General features: G+C 41.9%; 2 protein-coding genes across 6 annotated transcripts in view; one reads left to right on the top strand and one right to left on the bottom strand.

Annotated features, from left to right (window-relative positions):
* LOC139755641 (uncharacterized) overlaps positions 1-10972 on the bottom strand; it is a 78477-nt gene extending 67505 nt beyond the window's left edge. The window contains exons 1-2 of the mRNA XM_071674250.1: positions 10808-10972; positions 3924-4076 (exon numbers count right to left, since the gene is read on the bottom strand). The gene's annotated coding sequence lies outside the window, so the exon portion shown is untranslated. The remainder of the gene's footprint in view (positions 1-3923; positions 4077-10807) is intronic.
* LOC139755643 (basic phospholipase A2 pseudexin A chain-like) overlaps positions 1-21334 on the top strand; it is a 53064-nt gene that overhangs the window by 20821 nt on the left and 10909 nt on the right. The window lies entirely within an intron of this gene.

Here is a 21334-nt window from a genome sequence, read left to right as displayed (position 1 = left end):
CTCGCCCTCCCGCCACTGCGACGTTCAGCCAGTCGGCCTCCTCCCATATATGAAAATGGTGGAAAGATCGGCAGGAGGATAAGGATCAAGTAATTGTCCGTCTCGGATGATTTTTCTTGGGAAAAGAAAGTCTATGAGAGTATACGAGACGGAGGCAAGATAGATATTATTGAGATCTCTTATCGTGCAGCCTACGATAGTGGAGGGGGTCAGGTACCACTGAAAAATATAAGACAGTAAAGAGGATTGGCACGGTTGAGAATTCCTAAAAGGGTATGGAGTTACCAAGAGAATCACCAGAAGTGGACCTGACACAGAGAAATAGATAGGGGGTTGGTATCACTGAGGGAGATCAATCGGGCACCGGCATCACTGAAAAAAAGAGAGCCACTGGTACCACTGCTTCAGTGAGGGGGACCTGAATGTCAGTGACGTGGGTTGGATGTTACGATGATACCACGTAAGTTTATTCGAAGAATCTGTGAAAGTCTTGAGGAGTTTTAGTGAAAGTAACAGGAATGAGCTGAACTTTAAACACGTTAAGTTTAACTAGCTTACGTCTGTGCCACAAAGAAATCCTTTCCAAACATAAGAAGCTAGAGGGAGTTTTGACGAGGAAAGATGGAATCATGCCAAAGAAAACGGAGCAAACATGAAATAAGTGGAAGGATAAAGAGCTATGTCGTCAGCGTATGTGCGCATATAATTAACTGTTGAAGACATGAAATTATTCATAAAAGGAGAATAATTAAGAAATGTGAAAGACTCTTGAGGGACAGCAACGTCGATAAGGGAAGAGGGAGAGGTTTGTTGATCAACAATTTCGAAGACGGATTAGTAACTGATTAAACTAGATATGGGAGAACAGGATGAATGAAGCAAATCAAACTGCAATGAGACACACCTTTGGATCTCCCAGAGTCTCTCAATGAGGATGATTAGATATCAGTACATAGGAAATGGCATCAGCAGTGAATCTCGCTTTGCCAAAGTCTTATTGACGATCAGAGACAAGACTTTAAGATGCAAGATGCTCGAGGTAAAAGGAATTGCCCAAAAAATCAAAGACTGGAGATAGAAGAAGTCAGAAAAAGAGGACGATAGAGGGAAGGGATAGAAAGTTATCTTTCTTTGAGATGGATTGTATCATATACACGTTTTTAAGTTTTACTTTTCAGAGAGAAGCGAAAAAGAAGAGAAAGCCTTGGTGCACGTTGAGACATATTCCTTTAGTTCACAACCCGATTCAAATATTTTGCCTGTGTCGAAAGGGATAAGTGCATTTCAGGCTTCAAGAAAGAGACTACAGGGAGGGGACATGATCAATGAGAGATGCGACAGAGTGAAGGAATCTGAAAGTCACTAAAGGTGAAGTTCGAAGAGTAAAGAGAAAGGAAAAGAATAGCTATACCATCGTAGGGACAGAGAGCGAGAAGATGTAGAACGACAGGCCTTACACATACATTTAGCCATCGACCCTAAAGAACCATCATTGGAAGACAAGATATTATCACATTTTCTCTAAATCAAGGAACACCTCGCCTCACGAGCGGTTTGTTTGCAATAACTTCGGGTGGAGATAAAAGCTAAATGCGTCCAGAGTACCAGAGAAAGGAGAGCTTTTCCAGATCCGTGTTTTCATGTCCTTTGCCTGGGTTGTCTTATAACAGGAATGACTGAGTCAGAGATTGTTAGGTGAAAATAACCTAAGAGGAAGAAGGGATATATGCCTCCATTCCCACAACAATAATAACCTCTTATACACTCAGCAAAAACAGAAACGTCGTCAGGGGAGAGACAGTAAACATTTTAGAAAGGGAAAAGAGAAAGAGAGAAAGGTTATCCCAGTCCACATTGCTAAAGCCCCAATGTTGGTATTCAGTAGGGGCAGCAGGAGAAGGAGGAGGAGGCTTGGTGAGTAAGGTGACGTTTACAAGAGTGTGGTCAAGTGAACCGACTGGAGGGCAAAGTTGTGTAACTGCGACGCGAAGGATTAGACATGAAAAGCAAAGCCTCCGGAGTGTTGGGTGAGTGTGAGGTTGCGGACTATGAGTAGTATGGCTGATGCTTTGCTCCTGATCATGAAGAAAAGAGAGAGATCACTTGGTATTCAAACATTTATTCTACCATCTATTTGGGAGGATTTCAACCATTCCTTGTGATGTATGATAAAGTCTCCTAAGAAGAAGACTTCAGCTTGAGGAGTGAAAGGCTGTAATGGCTATATGGGAGGAACTATCTAAGGTTACTATGAAGTTTCTAGAGGCAGGAGAGCAGCGGACAAAACAAAGGAAAAGAGTGTTAATTGGAAGACAAACCTTCAAACACCTGGCGTCAAAGTTCAGAGATTCAAGGTTTACGAGGCGTGCAACAGACGTGTTTGGGTTGGAATAATCTCAGGTTTCTCCTCTGATGTGGAATCATACTTGAAGCTTATAACTGGAGATACAGAATGATGGTAAAATGAAGTATCTACCGAAAGCATTATGAGGCCATTAGGGGTCTTTTACAAGAGCAAAAGGGTTGCTCATAGAGGAGAAGGTTAGTGGGTAGAAAACAAATGTTGGTGAAAGGAATGAAACAGAATTAATTTTAGGGTCGAGGTGAGGGTCATGGCTGGCGTTGTTCCAACCTGAGTCCTCCCTCTCGTTAGCAACAGAGACAGACGGGAATCCGGAAATCTTTGGACTACAGAATGCAGGGATCTGTGAGCCTGTGAGTTGTTACCAACTTGTCTGTTTAGTTTTTCTACTTTCTTATATTTTCTTGAAGTAATGATCCAAATCAATCCGTTTCTATAGACAGAAGCAAAAAAATTATGTTCCCCTTGTTGCTTATCTTTTTTTTTTCTTCTAAATACACTGAAATGATTAAAAGCTTCCATATAACCTGGTGTCAGAGTTCCTTCTTCGTCGAAAAATTTGAAAATATTATTAAGAAGACAACTTCGAAAAAATAATTCAAATCTGATATACGTTTTAATATGTACCAAACTAAGATGAAAAAAAAAAGAGATTGAAAGATATCAACGATATCAGATGCACAGGTTATCTTTCTTTCCACCGGCTGAACAGATAACCCGCAGACTTTTAATTGACTAGTATCGTCCTGCTGCACCACCACCTCCATGATCCGTCGTGTTCGTCTGGTCTCCACATCATGTTTGTAGCCAGGGTTTGGACAGCTCGAGAGAGCAACGCTACGGCGTAGAACATTGTACGTTCTGGGGACGTAGCACATCACCGCATGACTCCACCAAATAGGCTGAGGTGGTCTTCACCTCGTTGTGGTACCAGTGTTTCCCAACCTTCCCAGCCGCTGATGAAGAAACTGCTCCATACACTTTCGCTGCATACTGGTAACTGATTAGTCCTTCCCTCTTCAAACTCCTGTTTTATCACTCCTCCTTTTGTAAACTCCTTTTTTTTATATATATATATATATATATATATATATATATATATATATATATATATATATATGGTTTGAAAAATATTTTGGGCGATCGGGACCTGAATATGCAGAAGGGTGAAAGGCATACACGGGATAGAGTGAATTGGAATGATACGGCATACTGGAGTCGACGTGCTGTCGGTGAATTGAACACGAGTATGGAAAGGTCTGTGGGACCTTTTGTGGATGGAGAGCTATGGTTTTGGCGCCTTGCACATGACAGAGAACGAATGTGAGCGGATGTGGCCTTTCTTCGTCTGTTCCTGGCGCTATTTCGCTAACGAGGGATACGACGATCAAGTATATATATATATATATATATATATATATATATATATATATATATATATATATATATATATATATATATATATATGTATATAATTCCTGATGATAGTAATATCTATGATAATAAGATCAGTATGAAAAAAATACAATAATGATAATGATAATAATCTCTCCGTCCATACCTGTTCACCAGTTTTCCCCCCTTAGATGAAGCAGCAGCAGAGACAGTAAACAAAGTCATAGACAGATTCCAAGCTGATTCCACGGAGATGGGGAGTCTTGGATTACCGTCCAGAGCTGACAGCGACATAATTCACTGAGGTTGACCAGGGTACCTGTGGATATGGCATAGTGAACTGAGGATATTCATGTCAATGTTTTTAGAACCTACCTCAGACATCAGCCAGTGTAAAGTATCATCAATTCATCATGAATAATGCTCATTAGTTTCATTCATATCTTAATTTTCTACGTTTCTTTGCCATCGTGATTCATGAAGTCAAAGTCAATATTCCCACTAGCGTTGCTGGCTTAAGGCTCGACAAACTATTTCCGAGTTTACGACAGACCACAACCTGTATCGCCGTCATATGAGAAATATATAAAGTCCATTCTCTGAATCTATCACAAGTAAAGACGAAAAAAGACCATTGTATATAACTCAAGTATCTCAAGGATCTTGCATAACACTAGTTCACTCATTCTTGACCCTTTCACACACGATGTCATGACGGAGTCAATGGTGAAGAAATCCTACACAGAGGTCAGATGTATCGGTCTCATAGGGTGGACACATCGCTGGGAAAATAAAATCATATTTCATAGATCTAAAATCGTATTTCATAGGTCTGAATGATGGTACTTTTCAAGAAATCAAATCATCGAATATTATAGAATTATCCTAATTAAGATGTAATTGTTATTCCCCATGGCGTTACCTCACAGATAGGGTAGGATTATAATATCCAATTGGTCAATTGCATTCATTTGAGAACCTACCTCAGAAGGATCATATGAATGTAAGGCAAACTTTCGATCAAAATCACATGTATATTAATCACACACTTAATGAAAGACCTTACACATCTTCTGTAATTATTTACCCCTGACTACAGCCTATGAAACGAGTTACTGAATAATCAACTTTCTGTGGAATCTTGGCAACAAGGAGATTAATAATGTCATCGATAAATCACACAACATTCTGTTTTGTATCGTCTCACATTTCCTCTCACACGTCCACAATAGATCGTAGGTTAATGTGGCTCATTGTCTGCACCTGGATCAGTGTGAGAATCAGAGAAAAATAGAAAAGAAAAACCCACAATTGGGGGTTAACAATGACAATGAGTAAAAGGGAAATATTGTTAAAGGCAATGACTTTTCTGACAATATCTGTCAAAACTACGACATAGTCCCATCAAGTTGGCTGGTAGTCATCAGAAACCCAACATCGACAACAAAGTAGATATTGAATCAACAGAATAATTGGTAGATTATATCAATAAATTGGTAAAATACTTCGCGACTCTCAGGCATCTAAAGAAGAGAGGGAATGCTGGACATGATTTTCAACAGATGTTTCCCTCCAGTCTGAGTTTATTAGGTTGCAAAATACAGATTTTTTTCTCGTTTTTCATGCTCTCTCTCTCTCTCTCTCTCTCTCTCTCTCTCTCTCTCTCTCTCTCTCTCTCTCTCTCTCTCTCTCTCACACACACACACATTTCATCTCCTTCCACCTCATTCATTTTTCTCATTCGCACCTCAACTTAGATCTCCTTACAGGAATCTTCCAGTTGCCTTTTGGCAAATGTCATGTCTCCAGTACAGAGACACTTCTGGTACGACCCTCGTCATGGAAATAACTATTACCGTAACGACAACTCTAGTCGTCCGTGAAGGGTCGTTGAGGGTCGTGTCGCCACAATGCTACAACGGCAACAATGAATAAGACATTTCTTACGTTATCACGTACAACTTTTCACTCGTTTGAGAACTGGCGTTCAAAATGTCATATGTTATGTAGAAATAGCAGGTAAAAACTTGATAACTCTTAAGTAATGTAATTACACGTAACTGACTCATTACCCAGGCCATAACTTAGGCAATGCCTATGGTTGTGGCTAACGAGAAAGACAACCATTATCATGAAGTTCCTCAAAGACTCAGCTTCACTTATGGTAAGTACGCCTCTCTCTCTCTCTCTCTCTCTCTCTCTCTCTCTCTCTCTCTCTCTCTCTCTCTCTCTCTCTCTCTCTCTCTCTCTATCTATCTATCTATCTATCTATCTCTCCATCTATCTATCTCCTGCCACATTACCGAAACTCCACCTTGCAATCGTTGACCGCAGTCTTGTCACTTTAGGCCCAAGACCCACAAATTCACGACAGCTTCGATGTATAGATGAATATAATTCTTTGCATCCCATATTTACTACATATCAGATATCAAACCCATCACTAAATGTATACATCTTTTTCATGTGTGTCAAACCTACACAAGGAAGCTACAGAGGTATTCGAAAAAAGAATTACGACAAAACCTGGTAAGACTGTGGAACAGGAGCAATGAAGACGGCCACAAAGCTCGAAAAAGAAAAAAAAAAATAGTTCAGCAGAAGCTGAGGCCACGAATCCTTCACTGTGCCTGTCGACAGCTTTTTGCGAGGATGATGATGTTATTTTTCAGTCGGTCAAGGTGAGCGAGGGACGGTGTGAGGAGGAGGTAGGAGGCAGTGAGGGGCGGGGGTGAGACACGCGCCTGAGGCAGAAGGAGGAGGAGGAGGAGGAGGAGGAGGAGGGACAGGGGGTGATGGTTAGTGGGAACTTGATCCTAAGGGGAAAAGGTGTTGGAGGGGGACATCATGCGGGGTGATGAAGCGCTCGAGGGTATGGAAGTGTGTATGTGTGTGTGTGTGTGTGTGTGTGTGTGTGTGTGTGTGTGTGTGTGTGTGTGTGTGTGTGTGTGTTGCGAAGTGAAGAAGGAGTAATTGTATTCGCTGTGAGAAAGTTGCACAGTAGCACACTCACACAATTATGATTACATCAGCAAGGCCACATATTCACGTTGTCCACACACACACACACACACACACACACACACACACACACACACTTTACACCCTCTTTAGACGATGGAATGTTTGGTATCCCGAGACTTTGTGCAAATGACGTGAAAGAAAAACTAAAGAGTAAATTACCGTGAGCACCATCCACTACCTATACTGAATTGCTGATGCACCAACGAGACTTTGTCCCTTACACCACACAACCACCCTAACACTTACAAGGCGCTGTGTAACGAGAGTATTTCGCGACGTGAGCCCGGGGGCGAAATCATTTTACCTTACCAGATTGATATGTTAACGTCCAACTGGGAAAGTAGGAGACTTCGACGCTTTGAACAAGATGATGATATCCTTCTCCCCCTGTGTTATTCACCTCTTCAATATAGAGGCAGCTCATCTCATTAGCAAACATCTGAGTACACTCTTACAAATGCCTTGACACCGATTGCCAGCCAGATCACTCTCCAGCCCCAATAACCACTGCTTCACTGCATGGATTCGAAGTCGTCAGACGATTAACACAGACTCAAGATGAAGAGTTCCACTATATCTAGTGACTTACCCATCAAATTCTACGAGGAGGTCTCTTCTGAACCATTCCCATCTATCTGCCTCATCGTCAGTTCTTCTCCTCAGCAATCAAAACAGAAGTCTTATATTTTCTCCAGTACCGAAATCGACGTATCTAAATGAGAACGACCCACAGTGATTAACACGACCTACACTGAAAGGCTTTGGGGTTTCGGAGCCTGGACTTTTAGGTGGGTGTCAGGTGTACGTTAGATAGAATAGATTGGATCGATGTGTTATATGGGGGTAACACGACTTTGTCATTGGACTGAACCAGAAAATATGAAACGATAAATATGAAGCATGGTGTGGTCTGTGGGGCTTGTCTGTGGATGGTGGGTCCTTGTTTCGGTGCATTACACACGACAGCTAGAGACTGTACGTGTGGTAGTAAGGCCATTGTTCGTTCGTTCCTGCGAATAAATCGCCAAAACGGGAAACGCAATTGTCAAGGACGTAGCTCATCAGTCAAAGTTCGATCCATGACCCGAGTGTTTCTTGACAAACTGCCAAAGCAAACACGAGCAGCCTTGCGTTCTTAAATGGCCAAAGTCTCCAGTAGGGACTTCCATCATCGTCTGAATTTCAGACTCGCACATATCCATTCCTTTAAGAAATCTCTCATAAGACATATCATACGTGCTGGTCAGTTACAGGTCGTAAGCAGGGAGATTTGCTGTGGGTGGACAGCGATCTTATCCAACACAGATCAAGGTATGCAAGTTTTTGTTATCCCAACGGGAGTTCACCTGAGGGGCGGTGGCTGTGTGTAGGTAGTGTGGAGTGGACATCGAGTGGTATGGTTCGAATGCGTCTCCAGGGTGTACAAAGGGATGAGTAGGAAGGTCCTTCACTGTCTGCTTCCGGGAACCAATACCTGATAACGAGTCTTTTATGGGTATCTTTTTTTTTTTAATCCTCTGAAGGTTTCACTCGGGTATTATCTCGACGCGGCTGGGTTTGGTGAGCGTGATCGTAACTAACTCTTTAGGAGAGTTGTGTTTTTATTTATTAGATATACTTATGCAATTAATCTCCGCAACATCGTCATTGTCTTTTAGTCTACGGTAGCAGCAAGGAACACACAAACAGAGAAAAAATAACACGATTGCAAACACTCCTACCAACACTTTGACGTCACCATTAACCACAATCTACAACAATAACACTTTTGACGTCACGATCACCACTTTGCACATCCTCTACAACCATTACTGACCATTCTTATTTCATCCTGAGATGATGTTTTTCCATAACTGCAGTTAATCACTCGTTTCGATACCAAGTTGACACAGATTTCCCGCCATAACTTCAATATAATGAGTCTGAACCGATAGTTAACATGGGTTCGCGACTCTCGTGGTTAGCAAAGGTCGCTGTCATGTGAGAGTAGCAGCAAACTACTTTACGAGGCGTTGAAGTTTCTAAAGACACCCTGTCCAGCCCCACTCCGTTACCTTCCCCCTTTGACCTTAACCAGTAAGGTCTGGTTACGTACGCTCCTCGCTCATAATGTGATTATGACACACATTCAGTGTCGGAGAGAGGAAAGATATTTACCTCAAAATGTATATAAGAATATTAACCGAGTGATATATATCTTTCCCTTAAACATCACCATGAATCATGATATGGAACTCCTAAACCTGCTTGGTCATAAAACATGAATTCTTTTTTTTTCTTCCCTTTAATGAAAAAAATTAATGGGGTGACTTAATCAACACCAGCGTAACAATGATTGGCAAGAGACAAACCACCACAACCACCACCACCACAGACAGTAGAGCTAGTCTGGACCTAACCACAGCCAGATTGAGGCCAACAGCGCCAGTGTACATACAACCTTGTTGTTAGTGTTGTAATCTACAACAGATTCACCTCCTCAACCCAAGATGGAAGAATTTTCAAAGCCAACAGATGATGAAGAGATATGTAGATGAGTAAAGACTTATGTAGATAGACATCATAGATGTATATAGGTGAATATATGTACGTATATATCATGTAATTATGTTATGAATAAATAAAGAATATATATATATATATATATATATATATATATATATATATATATATATATATATATATATATATATATTTCTTTCTTTCATACTATTCGCCATTTCCCGCATTAGCGAGGTAGCGTTAAGAACAGAGGACTGGGCCTTAGAGGGAATATCCTCACCTGACCCCCTTCTCTGTTCCTTCTTTTGGAAAATTAAAAAAAAAACGAGAGGGGAGGATTTCCAGCCACCCGCTCCCTCCCCTTTTAGTCGCCTTCTACGACACGCAGGGAATACGTGGGAAGTATTCTTTCTCCCCTATCCCCAGGGATAAATATATATATATATATATATATATATATATATATATATATATATATATATATATATATATATATATATATATATATATATTACACAGAATATAAGAGCATACACGACAACAATACATGTCTCCTTAACTCAAGGTTAACAGACGTAGTCAGAGTTTTCAAATCATCTTAAAAGATGATTCGGTTGTTTGACGTAGCTTATCGTTGACGACCATAATGACCCTGGCAGATGATAGGTTTACTAAAACCCAAATAACCAACCTATCAGTCAACCAATTCAATATCCACATCTCGACTGAAAGTGATTTATTATGGTCAGAGATACGACAATGTTAACATTTTGTATACATTCTCGAGTGAAAACCTAACTCCTAAACTATCATGAAATGTCATAACAAGAGAACTGTGTAACTAGATCTTGCTGGTGATGGTCAACTGTGGAGGGATCCGAGGGAAGGCGAGCCGAACTGTTTCAGACTTAAACACACATATATAAGCAGTTATGAGAAGCAACCATCGTCCTTTGGGACACTCGCTGTGGAGTTGATTATGTGTTCAAACCCACAAATAACTTTCCTAGGACATATGAACTCAGAAAGGAACTCTATAAACCTTAACGTGATATCAAAACTCGTAAATTTAATTTACGTATTACTTATACCACTGAACCGGAGTCCGGCTGGGGTGTAATTGGAACTATTCCACTTATACTCGTTAGACTCTTTCAGATTCACTGCGAGAACCTCAAGATGAGTGGAATCATCCCAGTAAGTACTTCAATGCAGGGGTGTCTAATGGTTGTGTGTCAGAGAGCAGATCCTATACCTAGACACTCATAGATTAGTGCTATTGGTGCCTCAATGAGCAACGTGGGATTGGTTGTTTGGCATTGCCTCACCTCCTGTATGTTAACGTGTGTATATGCATTTTCAACTAAGGTGAAACATGGGATTATCAACAGCTAATGTAACAACATTCAGGCTGGTACTCATACAGTAACCTGCAGGTTTTCTACAACAGTCTTTGTGACATTAAATCTAACAGTAATAAACGTAACAGTTATAGGAACGGCATTCAATGTGGTAGTAACTTACGTAGTACTAGTAGTAGCAGTAGTAGTAACTGCAGTAGTAGTAGTAGTAGCAGCAGCAGGAGCAGTAGTCATCAGTAATACGAAGGTAGAGCTGCTGTGCCCATGCAACGTCACTTGGCTTAAGCCACAAAATAAATAACCCGGTCATAAGCCGTGGTGGCGTCCTGTGCTCTGTGTGTGTGTGTGCGTGTGTGCTGCTGCCTGGCGGATAAAATACAAGGTTGTCGATTCCTTCCCATACGGCACTTTCACGAGGATAAACACGAACCTGTTTCTGTAAACAGTCTCATCCTTAGAGTGCATTACGGTGTTCCTATCCATAGCATTATACTTACGCGCTGACCCTTAAAGAATGCAACGCTTAGCGCCTTATTCCTACGAGTGTTTTAAAGATGTACCATTGCTGGTTAGCTTGTTACTAAGGCATGATAATTTGCGTTTTTATACTTAATGTGAAATTAATTGACAATATTCTGAATGTCTTAAGACTCTTAGACTTTATGAAAAGGTTAAGGAAAATATTTTGATAAACAAGAATATGAATAATTTTGCATAGCGAATGGGTTAGAAAATAAAAGGTGAAAACTATACAAACTCAACTCTGGCAACTCAATCTTCCTTCAGTGTTTACCTTAGTTAGCTGTCGCCCCCCCCCCCCCCCCATGCACCCCCTGTGTTGGTACGTGGACCACTGTTTTGCTTCACAATATTTTTCCTACATCCGACCCTAAAGATTACTGGATATATACCCCTTATAAAGATTACTGGATATATGCCTCTTACATTCCCCTCACTATCTCTCTTCGTCTGTTAATGGTTTGGTATTTCGGTGATCGTTGTATGGTAGTAACATGATGAGCAAATTACCTATTTGTACTGTACGGGGAGGGAGTTCTACACACTTGGGGACCCCATCTCGTATTCTATATTGTCATTAAATCTATGTATGTTGTCTGAATTAATCATGCCCTGAGTGTGTGTGTGTGTGTGTGTGTGTGTGTGTGTGTCAACTTGTATGGATGAGGCATCTAACCTTCCTTGCTTTCCTATGTTTCTCCTCCTCTTTCTCCTCATCGCCAACATGGAACACGTTGGTGAGTCATGGACCATCAACGGATCAACACACACATATTACCTCATCCTTCGTAAACAACATCTTGCTTTCTCACAACTTGGCGTTGATGTTTATGTTTCTCTCTGGACGATGTTGTACACATGATGTCGAGTGTAAGTGTGAACTTTACTTGGTCTGTTGATTTTGTAAGGTGTGTGTGTGTGTGTGTGTGTGTGTGTGTGTGTGTGTGTGTGTGTGTGTGTATACGAAAGCTGTTGAGTATTTGTGAATGAGACTGGATGTGTTTGAAAATTCATAGGTGAGTGTGTGGCTATTATTGAATGCACTGGCTATTTTGGATGCTTATGGATGATGCTGATTGTGTTTATGTATGAGTTAGTGCAATTAATGGATGACGGTGTGAAAGTGTAAGTAGTGCTGGATCGATGGGAATGATGCGAGGTTTGTGAATTGCATGTATCATCCACTGAATGTGTGTAGACGACACACCAAATGTAGCCGTTGGATATGTGTAAATTTTCTTCATTATCTCCCTGCTTCACCTCTTCACCCCTACTGACCTAATCAATCACCCGTCTTGCTCCCCAAGTCATCACCCCTACTACACTGACTAATCGCCCATTTCTCCTCACAAATCATCAACTTGTGTCAGCCGGCCAATCAGTATCATCATTGGCTATTCACCAACACTTGACGCCAGTTCCCTTTTCACCTGTTAATGGGTTCTGCTGTTTCAAACTTCCATTTTCTTAATTCCTTGTTCTCGCAGACGAATCTCTCTCATTTAGTATGATTTCTCGAATCACTGATTTTTACTCTTTATTCCTACGTATCCCTTATTCTCCTTACTCTTTCCTTCCCTTTATTATTCCTTCCTTACCTTGTCTGTTTCTCGTTGACTTTCCCTGTTTTCATTCTGGATCTTTTTCCATCACTTCATTCGTTTTCTGCTGTAACTATTTACTTTCCTCCTTCCTCATTTCTTCTTTCCAGTCGTCACACCTCTCCTTCTATCATCCAGTCCCTCCATCACTTCTGTCTTTGTTGAGTCTCTCTCTCTCTCTCTCTCTCTCTCTCTCTCTCTCTCTCTCTCTCTCTCTCTCTCTCTCTCTCTCTCTCTCTCTCTCTCTCTTTGTTGTCTACCCAGCCATGACTCCCGTGAAAGTTCCTTGGTTCTTTGAGGGTGTCCGGTGCTTTCATGCATTCATCTTGAGTGTAAATAAAGTACGGCAAGTGCAATAACAATATATATATATATATATATGCAACAGCTTACTGAGACTCGCTGCTCCTACTCATTATGTCAAGATGATCTCAATCACTTCACCCTGACCCACTACAGTATAAGACTCAGTCATCAAAATATATGATAATATTAAAAACCAAATCAAGCTTGACTTTCACCGAACTTCATTGAAATATTTTTTTTTTCAACGAGACGAGTTCTCTCTATTTGCCTTCGTATTCCTTGGCTCTTTCGTTCTTTACCGCTGTGCGAGGAGGCATGAGAGAGAGAGAGAGAGAGAGAGAGAGAGAGAGAGAGAGAGAGAGAGAGAGAGAGAGAGAGAGAGAGAGCTGTGAAGATGTTGTACGGGCGTAGGTTCGCTGTCTCGCTCTGGTTCACACGCTGGGAAACACTCCCGGCTGTGTTGTTGTGGTTTGAATGTGTGGCTCAAGCTTCTCATATGTGTCTTGGACGGTGAGGGGCAGGAAGTGTCTGTAGGGGAAGAAGGTGTGTGTGTGTGTGTGTGTGTGTGTGTGTGTGTGTGTGTGTGTGTGTATCTAACTGTCTGTCTGGTTAGTTAATGCGCTCCGTGCTGGAGAAGGGTTAAATGGGATCTTTTTTGGGAAGAAAAAGATTTTGAAGAAGCCGTACTTCCATTCGTACACACATGTGCGTATGTGCACATGTGTCTGTGCTCGTTTTCTGCGTTTGAGAAAGTATATGTATGCACTCTGACCGACTTGCATGAAAGAGAAGAAAAACTCATTTTTCGTGATGTGTTCCCGTGTTATCGGCCGTAAAGTGACACACTCCACCAGAAACTGACAAGAGGGGATTAGGCAATGGTTCATGTTCCCTCCTCGCCACGTGAGTAGATAAGATCTGCACCCAAGAGGAGGAGGAGGAGGAGGAGGAGGAAGAAGAGGGGGATGAGGAGGAAGAAAAAGGAGGAAGAGGGGAGGAGGAGGAGGAGGAGGAGGAGGAGGAGAGGGAGGAAGAGGAGGTGGAGGAGAAGGAGAAAGAGGAAGATAGAGTGCCTCTTTACGTTCCTGATATTGTACGTGAAGAAACTGGCATAATAGAAGCTAGTAATGTTCGGGTTAAGAGACAGGGCGACATGAATCGCAAACTCTCTCTTTCCTCGTAACACACAAATAGTAATCACATGAATGATAATCACACGCAGTCTCGTCTTTAACCAGAGGCAAACCGAAGCTCACCACAGGATCATTCCTAATGATATCTCCCAAACGACCCGCAATTAGGGGGGGCCATTTGCCAGTCCGATTGTTATCGACATTAGACCTAAGGCATCTGCATCGATGAATCGAGATTACACTGGGAAATGTGACCATTCATTCATTTCCCTCACTCCCTCCCTCGTCTCACTGACACATATACCATCTGCTTTCACGAATGATGAATGACGGACGGGTGCAGAGAGGAATGAAGGAACTGATGAAGGACGTGTAAACATGGGCTTTTACCCTGCCATACTTCCACATGCTGGGTCCCTTGTGAGGTTAGCTTCGTGTGGCCTCTGACGCCATTGATTCAATTCAGTGTAACAGAACACTGCGAGGCCAATCGGCTTGATCCTTTGGTTAGATGTCGCTAGATAACAATACTCTGGAAATGAAGCGATGCTATTTATGGAGAGGATATAAACATCTTAATACAAGATCGACGTGTATCATTACTGACGTGTATCATTACTGACGTATATCATTACTGACGTATATCATTACTGACTATAATCTTGGGGTCACGAAATGACAACACCGTACTATAAATCCATTAAAAGCATTTCTAACATTTACGACACATTGAAAGGCTCTCCAGTCTACATGAGAATCAAATCGTGTCCTTTTCTTCAAGCGTAATTATTCACTTTCAAAATCTAGTTGAAATCGTTCATAACCCTGGACTCTAGCTGAGCTGTTGCGTCCCTCGCATTACAAAAGCAGTTGAAAGTGTGAAAGAACTGCGTTTACTGTGGCCTTGCCTACGGCCCCCTAATCTCTCTCTCTCTCTCTCTCTCTCTCTCTCTCTCTCTCTCTCTCTCTCTCTCTCTCTCTCTCTCTCTCTCTGGCTCATTTAAGCCCTCCAGCCTCAAGGAGTCTCGCGGCACGGACGCTCGCCCTTGGCCACACTGAATGGTGCCTGGTGTGTGTGAGTGTGTGTGTGTTAAACAAGGTACAGGACGTCTCGTTCTCTGGGTGAATACACAAAGCGGTTCTGACGCAACGCACACCATGCAGACCTGTGAAGTGTGGGTCGTGGAGTTACAACTTGAGATTATGTGTGTGTGTGTGTGTGTGTGTGTGTGTGTGTGTGTGTGTGTGTGATCATGGTTTCTACGGGCGCTGTCTGTCACGACGGTGACGAGTGAAGCACATTTCTACAGCTTGGGTGAAATCTCCACGAGCCTGGTGCAGGCCGGGATCAGGGATCAGTTATAGGTGTCATTCACGAGGTGTGGCGCACGCTGGAGGACCGAACGTGTGGTGGTGGTGGTGGTGGAGTGTGTGAGACACGGGACCATTCAGAGAGAGAGAGAGAGAGAGAGAGAGAGTGGAGAGGGTTCTCTACTTATCATTCCACCTAACCACTAACGTCTAATGGGGTTAGAATGGAGAACATTTACCAGGTGGTGGTCAGTATGAAGCCTGAAGTGAATAGAAAAACAACTACAAGTGCGTGTTCGATAATGATCCTATAAAGCAAAAGAAAATGGAAAGTCGGTCAAGGGTGACCACAATTAGTAAATCGGCTTTTTCTTTGGCTCTGACACAGAAGAGGTTTTCTTTGTGAAGATTAAGAGCACACACACACACACACACACACACACACGCACACACACACACACACACACACACACACACACACACACACACACACACACACATATCCTCGCCTGTGCTAGGTATGTGTGTGCGTGTGTGTGTATGTGTGCATACATACATAGAAGTTAAGGTATACTACAGAGACAGGAGATGGGCATCATCGTGAAAGCCGTACTGGCGATCTGAAAGAAAGGAATGGGATTCTAGACATTCAAGAAAGTGGGAGTGAAGGAAAATTTGAAGACCCTTGTAGACAGAAGATGTGAGAACGATGGGGGCGATTAACTGAAGGTATTTAGAACGATCCCTTTTCCCCTAGGGTCGGGTTGCACAAGGAATGCTTCCAAGGCGAAGGAAAAGTTTGGATTTTATGACATAGCCGAATAGGAGCTTAGTGTGCAGGTATGCTACGTTAGGACAAAAAGAGGTATGCCATTCTGACCATAAACCTGCTAACTTGGAGCTGGGTAAGAAGTACTTAGATGAAAAGGAAGATGTAGGAAAAGGAGATAAAGCACAGATGGAGGATGAGGATAACTAGTGCGGAATGATCGACCTGTTTTGTTCTTATTCAATGCACAATAATGTCCTTAGAAACACAACGATATTATGTCACTCCAGACGGAGTCGACTCAACATGTCCCCAGACAATGGTCCGAAAACGAGTGTTGAACCTGTTGGGGTAGACCTGGGTGCTTCATGGTCCGGTCATTAACAATCAGGTCACTGAATTAATCAGGCAGGCGAGTAATCAAGTCGTAGTTTAATCTGCTCGTAGGGTAACCACGTTGTAAAATAGTCCTAACTTTAAACAAGTCCTCTAGAATGAACGTAAATGTTCAGTAGGTCTATGGTAAACTGACAGGGATAAGTACGACTCTTGGACCACTGAGTAATCAAAGATTAAAGATGATCTAGTCGAATACTGCCTTTGCTTAGTAGAAAGAGCTGTTGGTAGATTACAGGGGTTAATTATGATCTGGTGTGCTTTACGAGGTGGTGGCCGCTATTCCAGGTCAGGGATGTCAACTTCAGATGACCACCTCAGGTGGGCAGGTCAGAGACGAAAGGCTGGAGCGGGTCTGTGATTACAAAGTTGGGCCGGTTGGTTGAGGACACACGTCTGGTTTACGAGGTTGAGCTGGGCTCTGGGAGTGAGACTGGAACGCGGAGGCTGGGCTAGTCTTCTGGGGACGGGTATAACATACGAAGTGCGGCTGGCCAGTAAGAACAAGTCTTGGATGTAAAGTGGAGTCAGTTACTTGGAAGAGATGTAGCTAGGATGAGGTGTTGGAACTAGCTGATGGAAACAGGATACGAATACGTAATTGGGCTTGGCTGGCTGCGCTTACTGTTACTGCTACTACAGCTGCTGCTACTGGAGGAGGAGGAGGAGGAGGAGGAAGCAGGGTCAAGGGCGTGTGTTGCTGACTAACATACTGGCCACTTACGAGTGAAAGTGGATGACGACGCGCGGTCAGTAGCGAGAGACCCTGCCTGGTTCATGGCTGTTGATGTTACCGAATACAGACGAGCTCGTGCTGGCGTCCCTCTGGGTAGCTGATGTTGCTGATGCTCTTTTGTCTTTTTTCTGATCGTGTGTTGCTTGTGTTGATGGCAACGGTGACGTTGCATCTGGCATGATGTTCTTTCTTAAACTTTGTCGAAATGTACAACACTAAGTATTATTTTTGTTTTGCATGGGGCTCCTTCAGCTTCAAGACTGCGTTACAATCAGTAGCATGGATAGGGTGGACTCCTTTGGAGTGAGAAGCTCTACGGCGAAACTTTACTCCTTTCGTCCACTGACAATGATACAACCTCGCCACAGGTGACATTCCTAGTCGCTGTGCTGCCTCGTAACGGAGAAGTCCGGTAACACCACTTTGATTAATCATTTACTTCACAATTGCCCTGTATTCTCCACCCATAGACGCACACACAATTACACTTTATGACCTATGGTCCGGACCAGTGGACATGGCCGGCTTCCTGAGAGCTGCAGGCCCCCTTTAAGAAAGTAGGGTCACATAAGGCGGGATGTGAGCATACACAGGTGTTACCAGACTCCGCCTGCTTGTGGTTACGATGCAAGTGCAAAAAAACAAATCGTCTTTTATGAGGCTGTATCATCGTCTGTCGATGAAAGGGAGTACATTTTATTTGTAAAACCTTTCACTCCAAAGAACCTCATTGTTTTCCCGCTTGTGGAAGCATTGTTAGAGACATAGGTAGACAAATACATAGATAGATAGATAGAAAGATAGGCACAACCACTAGATTTCAAGGCCATGTTATGCCTTTCACTACCTGGTCGCATGACTTCCTGTTTCAACCTTTCCCTTTCTTGCCAGTCCTGTGCTACCCATAGCCATGACTTCTACTTTACACCGTCTTCCTTATTGCCGACGCTGCCCAGGAAGTGTCTGGTATCCTTCCGTTTCAGAATTTCGCAGCTCCTGGCCAATCATCGTTACCCTCTTGTTATCCTAGTCCGAATTGGCCCTTTCCTCGACCCCCCACATCTCGTGTATTCCTGAACTGTAGTAAAACATCTACTCTTGGATAGGCCTACACCAGTCCCTGTAACGTTTCTCATCTATCCTTAAGTAGGCCTATGTTCATCACACGCAAACGATGTTTATTACATCCTCTTTCCCTAATATTTTCAACACATGTTGTAATCTTCACACTGCCAGTATACGTTGCAGTACAATTCAGTACATGTAGTCATTCCTTTCTCGTGTTTTGTGCACCCTGTGAACTCGAAGTCTTTGTTGCTCACAAGAGAATTCAACCTTCCCTCCTTCAAGTTACACACACCTATCCCTTTGCCCCATCCTCATTCGACCTTCCTTCAATTTGCATGTCCTTAACATCCAGCCACCTTACCTCCTCGTCTAACCTCTCTCCCAAAAGAGTTACAGCCAGTTTAATCCATCAGCTCCACCGGCATCACTCACTTTCCCTGACCCTACATGTAGTAATGATAATCGTTTGCAAAGTGAAGAGAAAGTTAGTGGCGAAAGAGGCACATACCCACTGTATCTGACGTCTATCATATCACCTGAGGGAGAGTATCTATGTACAAGGGAAAGGTTCTCCCTTGTACTGAAGGCATTAATGAGGTAGGATCTGGACGCTTTCGTGTCTAATTAATCGTAAGTGGACAAGATGGTCATCAGGGATCTGGAAGGTAGGTAGGTGCCTTGAGTTGCCTTGTGTCTCGGGTGGGTGCGCTTCTGCCAACGGTGGCGTTTCTCTCGTGTGTAAATGACGTGCGAAAGAAGTGGAAAAGATATAAATGATTTTTCTCTAACATGATTCTTGTTTTCATCTTTATATATATATATATATATATATATATATATATATATATATATATATATATATATATATATATATATATATATATATATATATATCCTCATGCATCCAGCCGCTTAAGACACACACGCTCATCTCTCTCTCTCTCTCTCTCTCTCTCTCTCTCTCTCTCTCTCTCTCTCTCTCTCTCTCTCTCTCTCTCTCTCTTCATTATCTGCCTTTATAAACGCCAGACATCCTTCAGAACATTTGCCAATCCACGAACTCAAGTTGCGTCCACTGTCGACACACTCTTTCGGTCACGCAACACTAGTGACATCATTATAAACACGACAAACAACACTAGTGGGAATAAAAAAAGAAAAGAATTGAGGTTGTCACACAGGTCTTTTGTAAGCGTTATGTTACTTGAACTGAAATGTCTGTTTTAAGGTCACCAGGTGGTGTTTGGAAGTATTGCCAACTTTGTGACTCCCAGTCCTACAAAGTTTAGTGGCAGGATATCTATATCCTATATATGCTGCTATATGCTACTACTCTCAAAATCAGGGAGAACAAAAAAGGTGTAAACATATTTTGCAAGCACTACACACACAATAGGAAAGAGAAAAAATTATTGCAATCATACTACCCTCACTCCTATCTCCCCCAACCACCTGTGTTTAGCCATGTAATCGTCGTTAATTGCTGTGTGAGCCTTTCTCGCTGTGGTGGCTATAGTGTGGGCTGCCCCTTGCGTCATCAGTGGCACAAGCAACACGGTCAAGGAAGACGAGAAGCCAACAGGTAAGCCTGCAAAGCCGCATGATGGGGCCAAACTTTGGAGTGGATGGGTTACGCTGGGTACTAATGCAGCTATGATCCCATGCATACTGACTGCAGTCACACACACACACACACACACACACACACACGAATCCATTTTTAAATATATCAGACCAATTAGTATATATTTCTAAAGATTAATTTATTTCTACGTTCATTTGGATAGTCACTTGTTTACCAAATGGCGTCCTAGCTACGTCCCTTCGTTGTGTATCAACTGAATGTTGTCTATTTTTCTTGTATCTCCCAAGTGCACTTGGGAACTTATCGTGTTTCATTTTCCCGTGCACTCGGGAATATATATATATATATATATATATATATATATATATATATATATATATATATATATATATATATATATATATATATATATATATATATATATATATATATATATATATATATATATATATATATATATATATATATATATATATATATATATATATATATATATAATTCCGAGACAGTCATATATTGCAGATGTCATTTGCTGCTGAGGTGTTGTATAGGGAATCTGCGGTGTGTGGTAGACCAGCCAGGAACTCAATCGTCTCACGCCTTCCCTTCCTCACACTGTCCTCTGTTACGACCCCACCAGGGAGGACAACTACGATCCCCTATGTTAGACCATACCGGGGGACACTGTCCTATATTATCCTGTGTTGTGACTTTTGCAGAGAATAAGTTTCACATTATCCAGTGCTGCATCGAACAGTTGATATATATATATATATATATATATATATATATATATATATATATATATATATATATATATATATATATATATATATATATATATATATATATATATATATATATATATATATATATATATATATATATATATATATATCACTGTCGTTGGATCTTCTCCTTCCAAAAGAGCTCATCATTTCCCTGCTCCTTGGTGGAGTGCAGCGTCGAAGCAGGAGGAGCCCCACATAAATAGAATCCTGGGTCAGAATAATGATGATGATGATGACCATCTAGTTATAAAAGCCTTCATTTCGATGGAGGAATTTGAGTCGCCAAATGAATAACGAAGAAGGAAAAAGATGAAAATTGAAAATTATTCAAAGTATTCAGCAGACATTGATGACATTCTACAGGGATTAGATTACACTGGAAATGAAATCACAAATGCATTTGATCCATTTCTAGAACCATTTATTTCATAATATACACACACAGGTCTTTTTAACATAAGTTTTCATATCCTAT

This window comes from Panulirus ornatus, chromosome 19, assembly GCF_036320965.1.
Source record: "Panulirus ornatus isolate Po-2019 chromosome 19, ASM3632096v1, whole genome shotgun sequence".
Lineage (NCBI taxonomy): Eukaryota > Metazoa > Arthropoda > Malacostraca > Decapoda > Palinuridae > Panulirus > Panulirus ornatus.
This window is presented reverse-complemented; position numbering and strand designations above follow the sequence as displayed.